The following is a 6,512-nucleotide window of genomic DNA, read 5'->3' on the forward strand; positions in this document are numbered from 1 at the left end:
ATTCTTGGTATGCCCAGCGTACTTGTTGCTCCTCCGCGTTTCTCCTTGCCAAGTACGCTAAGCGTACTCTTAAGTACGCCCAGCGTACTTAAGGGTCTTTTATGCCAATAACAATAACTTCAAGGGCTAAGGTCATACCTGCTTTTGGGTGTTACAGTACGCGCCCTGTTCATGACTTTTTCAATTAAGTGCTTAATACTCTAAATCTTCACATCCAAAGTTAGATCCAAGGCTAAATTACCATTATGAGTCATAAAGTTTCCGACTTTATGACTTTACATGTCTATTAAGTGCTTAAAACAAAAACCCCCAACATCTTAATGCATTAAGATCTTCTATAGCTTGCATGAAGTGAAACTAACCATCAAGACTACATTTTTATGACCCAAGACACCTCATAAGGTCTGAATGGACGACTTATTGGGTCAAGAACATGTCATGCTCAAGAATCACCATTTTGGGACAAAAGTGTCTTAAAGGAGAAATGTCTAGATATACAAGATGGAGTGATCAAGATGTGAACTTTTTACCTTCTGGAGGTTGCTATCAAGAAGGAAATCTCTGATCCAAGATGCTTCCTAAAATCCAATCTCTTCTCACCAATCTCTTCTTCTTCAAGAACACTTCTAAACACTCCAAAGGGCTCCAATATGCACTCTTGCACTTAGGGTTTGCTTGGGGTCGTTTCTCATAGAGGGAGGATAAAGAAGAAGTAAGATATGAGGCTATAATGAGGTTTAAATATGGATCAAACCCTAAAAATTAGGGTTTTCCATTTCTTGACGTACACCCCGCATACGAGGTGTAGGCCCGATGTACTAGGGCGCACCCTAGTATGCCTAGTGTACTCAATGTACGATCAGCGTACTATACTTGGGGTGAAATTACTATATTGCTACTACGGGCCATTTGTAATCCTTTCGGTCTCTTTCAACCATTACCGGGTCTATTTCACCACCTTCAGTCTCTTTCAACCGGTATTGGGTATATCTCAACCCCTTCCTTCTCTTTTAACCGATATCAGGTCTATTTCACCCCTATAGTTGGCATGCAATTAAAACAGTAAGAGTTACAGAGACATCCAACATATACAGGCATAACATGTAATTTTCATGATGACAATCATCAATCTACAAACATAATCTAGTGGGCCAACATTGGTGCCTTTGACCGATGATTATAGTGAAGGAAAATCACCTTAGACTGAAGATATCAAATCACAATTGGGCTGCTAACTCGTGAAATCCTCTCACTAAATCACAAGTAAAGAAACCCTAATTAGAAATTAGGTCAATAATCCAACCACGACTCCGAACCCTAAATCCTGACTCCAAAGATAAAAAGGCTACCTAATCCGTACCTTATTGGGCCTAACCCACCAAGGCCTAAATACAATTAGCCCCAAAGCCCAGAAGATAAACCATATCCAAAAATGGGCCCAAGACCAAGAAGGCGCAGCACTGAAAAGCTTGTGGACCAACAAAATCCTAAGTCCCTAAGTCTGAAATGGATTGAGGCTAAAAAGCCTAAATTCCTCTTTAGTGAGTACGTTCAACGTACCAACAGTACACCTGACGTACTTACAACCCTCGCATAGATGGGACCTCAGACGTATACACGCAACATATATATGTGTACGCCCTGCATACACATAGATATCCAATTTCCACTTTGAGGTCTTAATCTGTTAAGACCTAATGTCCAATTTTAGATATAGGTTCCTTAAAGCGTATTAAGCCATAAAGTTGCCAACTTCATGCTTTTGTATTACTTAAAAGATGAAATCTTGTACTTTGTCACACTAACTTCATGAAACAACCTTCATCCCTTGCATGGTTGAACTTAATCCATCAAGAAATCATTTTATGCTCAAGGGACATCAGAAACACTAGGATCTATCATTATTTTCTTGTGGAGTAGCTTATACTCTCAAGAACCACCTTAAGGACCATTTATGAAGAATATAATCCCTAAACTAAAACTAACACATGGAGTCATCAAGGTAGGAGCTTTTTACCTTTAATAAGCTTGAAATGGTGAATAACCTCTGGATCTACACGCTCTTTCTTGCCCAATGCTTCTCCACCAATCTTCTTCTTCTTCTTCTTCTTCTTCTTTACTAAGCACCACATACACCCAAAACACACACAATCTCAATCTCTTTGGAAAATGGATTAGGGTTTAGAGGTTAGCTCAAAAAGGCAATGGAGGCTAAGTAGGTGAAGGACTTGGGGGCATAAAAGTGTTTAAATAGGATGCAAACCCTAAAAATTAGGGTTTTCCCCTTAGTTTTGTACGCGATGCGTACGCATTGGTACACCCCACGTATGTAGGGGACATCCCCACATCATGCAACCATCGGAGTACGCCCGACTGTAACATATACGTTTTGAAATCATGTATTGTAAATTATAAAAGAGAATAATATTATGAAATATTATGTGAAATTGAGTGTTAAGTTCTAACGGATAGTTTTTACTAGAAATGAAGTAAAACTATGTTTGGAATCATTCAGAAAATATTGGAAGTCTTATGCGATTCCAATTAAAAGCCAAATAGTGAAATTTAGTGAAAATATAAAACTTGAAATAAGTGAAATTTTATTATTGAAAGTTGTAGATAATCTCTTTAGAAACATGTAGGTGAAAACCTCGTCGAAATCTGAGTTATAACGAAGAAGTTATGACCAATCAAGGATCTGCGACAAAACTGGCATGGTGCCGAATGACGTTAAAATTGAGTTTTTGATAAACTACTTTTTATCCTTAGTAATCTAATTGAAAGTCATAGTATTCTTTAAACCGAGAATTTTGATAAAAAGAACGCCAAAATCTGACTTCGTATGAGGAAGTTATGATTTTTACAAGTTTCGGCTCTAAATATGACTTTATTTGTTGAAAACCGGGCTCTGCGAAGGTAGAAGAAGCAATACACTCATAGTATTGTATAAGAAGAGGTGTTGTAGTCAGGAATGATAGAGAACCATCTTGAAGCTAGTAGAGCTTGCTGAGATACAACTATAATGTAGACTTCTTAGGATAGACTCCTATGAAGTAGACTTAGACTTACTCAGATAAAAGAATAACGATGTCATGGAAGTATAATGAAATGAACAAAGGTGCATGGTGAATTACATAAGTTAGAAGATGATGCAAGTAGTTGAAAATCGTTTGTCTTTATGCTACAAGAGTAAATTTTGGTATTGTATGTCTTGCAGAGTAGACACTACCCGAGAAAGAATTTATATGAAGAATTGGAAGTAAAGTTCTATCGACCTATGAAAAAGTATTAGAATATGCTATATTGAACATATGTGTGAGAAGAATCTTAGAATGCGATTATAAGTAAAGATATGTTTGATAGAAATGCGAAAAGCTAGTTGAGTCTAGGAGAAATTGTTGTATGTATTTGTTTGAACACATTCATGTGTGATAACTTGTTTTGTGATTTTGAATGCTGACTTGGAAGACTGCGAGACAATACTTGGGACAAGTATGAGTAGGTTTGAATGGTAGTAGAGGCCTATACTATCGGAAGCACATGACTCACGCTTGGATCAGGGAAATTCACAAGGTTACCAAGAAGCTAGTAAATGATTCCGTTTTATTCATGTGTGTCGTTACCTTTGTTTCGGTAATGAATAAGAAGATAATTATCATTCAAATCTTAATGTAATAAAGAGTGGAGTCCGATTAATATAAATCTACAAAGATAAAGTTGATTGATTTAGAAAGCCATGTATTGAGTAATGATGAAACTTCAGTCAAGAAGGAGATGGTCGAGATAGTCGATAGAAATATAACGATCTTCAATAAAGAATTGAGCAACCATTAACTAGAGATGATACCTATCATGAAGGCGGTGAAGAAGTTAGTTATTCATGGAAGGATTACAATATGAAATCCGTGATTTAGTAATCAATCGAAATATTCTGTCATATGACAAAATTGATGTGTATGTCCAAAAGCACAAATTAGAGATACGTGATGCTATTCTTTCTGTTCTGAAGCACCCACGTGTTGATCAAACACTTTTTGTTTTCTTTATTCCATCAACTCGATTTATTCGATCTGATTCTAATACAAGAGTTTGGTTCGTTATGTATCTTGTAAAATCAAAGGTCATTAGGATATGACCATTCGAGTTGTTGTTATAGCAAAAAGTAAAGACCTTGTCTTGGGTTTAGTCTATAAACCAAGAAGGAGCAGGAGTCTGCAATGAGAATTGAGTTTTAACTCAAAGATTAGGATCGAATGCTCAATAGAGAATGATGAACGGGTGCAGGTTTGAGCACCGCTAGTAACTAAGAAGTTTGAAGAGTTTGACAATCGTTTGGCAAACCAAAAGTTAAATATCGTACATTTTAGATTACCACATAAAGAGGTAAGTTAGGACTCGAATGTTATGGCTAGTAACTTTCTTGTAAACTCTAGATCTGCTCACATCTTATTTGATTGTGATGCCTCATATTCTTTCGTGCCTTATAAATTCTCACATTCTTTTCGAATTGCTTGTTACACAATTGTCCAATCATTTCATATAGATAACATAGGAAGTATATCATTACTTGCTGATAAATTCTATAGGGATAATGTCATAAGAATTGAAGGTTATAATCTTCTTGCTAACCTAATTCCTATATCCTTGCCCAACTTTGATATTATTCTCGGCATGGATTGGTTGTCAAAGAACCACGCAAAACTCTTGTGCCCCGAAGAGATAGTATGCATCCCTATCGAAGAAGAGGATTCTATTTATGTCTACGTTGAAAATAATAACTTCTTTCTTAAAACTCATAAATTTATATCGAAGGGATATTCTATTTATCCGGCTTATACAGTTAATACCTTGAAAGAGGAGAAGAAAACTGTGAATGATGTTCCCGTTGTTAATGAATATCGTGATGTTTTCCCCGACGAATTGCCTGGATTACCCCCGGATAAGCAAGTAGAATTCTGAATTAACCTTATGTCTGGTGCTACTCCAACTACCAAATACTACTATATAGAATGATAGCATTTGGGTAATTGTCTACCGGCTAATTAAGAGTGCATATTTTCTCGCCATACGTACAATGGATCTAATGGAGAAATACGTACAAGTTTACTTAGATGAAATCATCGCGAGACATGGTGTAGCACTAAAGATTATTTCCGATCATGATACTCGCTTCATTTCTCACTTTTGGGAAAGTATGAAACATGAATTGGGATCTCGAGTTGCTCTCAGCACAGTTTATCATCCCCAGACAGATAGTCAAATGGAGAGAACGATCTAAACAGTAGAATATATGCTTCGTGCATGTGTCTTGGAATTCGGTGGTAACTGGGACAAGTACTTGTTCTTGTAGATTTTCGTATAATAACAGTTACCACGCTTCAATTAAAATGCCACCATATGAAGCATTATATGGTTGTAAATGTCGTACGCCATTATGTTGGCGAGATATAGGCTAGAAGATCCTTGGAGGCTCTGAAATGATTCAAGATACCACTGATAAGTTTAAATTGGTATGAGAAGGAATGATAGTGGCCCAGGATCGACAAAAGTTCTATGCAGAAAAGAGAAGATGACCTATAGAATTCTAGGAGATTGAATTCATAATACTGAAGGTATCCACATGGAAATGAACTGTATGATTTAGAAAGAAAGGAAAACTAAGTCCTAGATTTGTTGGTCCTTTCAAAATCATTCAAAAAATTGGTAAACAAGCATACTGCTTGGAATTACCTAAAGATTTGGTAGGTATTCATGATGTATTTCATGTGAGTTATCTGTGCAAATGCTTGAGCGTATATGATGAAACGATTCCGTTATCCTAAGAGAAATTGGATAATAAGTTAAGATATGTAGAAAAAACCTGAAAAGATCGTAAACGAATGAATGAGTAATCTACGTAATAAAGAAATGAAGTTGGTGCTTGTCAAGTGGAAGCACCATCAAGGCCCAAAATATACTTGGGAAAATAAGAATGAGATAAGAGTGAAATATCCTCATTTATTTTAATCGTTATGATTTCGGGGATGAAATCCTCAAAAGGAGGAGGTATTTGTAACATACACGTTTTGAAATTGTGTATTGTAAATTATAAAAGAGAATAACATTATGAGATATTATGTGAAATTGAGTGCTGAGTTCTAACGGATAGATTTTACTAGAAATGAAGTAAAACTATGTTTAGAATCACTCAGAAAATATTGGAAGTCTTATTAGATTCTAATTAAAAGTCAAATAGTGAAATCTAGTGAAAATATAAAATTTGAAATAAGTAAAATTTTATTATTGAAAGTTGTAGATAATCTCGTTAGAAACATGTAGGCGAAAACCTCGTCGAAATCCAAGTTATAACAAAGAAGTTATGACCAATCGAAGATTCGCGACAAAACCGGCACGGTGCCGAATGACGTAAAAAGTGAGTTTTTGATAAACTACTTTTCAGCATTAGTAATTTAAATGAAAGTCGTAGTATTCGTTAAACTGAGAATTTTGATAAAAAGAACGCCAAAATCTGA

Source organism: Lactuca serriola, chromosome 4 (assembly GCF_051521515.1).
Source record: "Lactuca serriola cultivar US96UC23 chromosome 4, Lser_US96UC23_V15, whole genome shotgun sequence".
NCBI classification, from domain to species: Eukaryota; Viridiplantae; Streptophyta; class Magnoliopsida; order Asterales; family Asteraceae; genus Lactuca; species Lactuca serriola.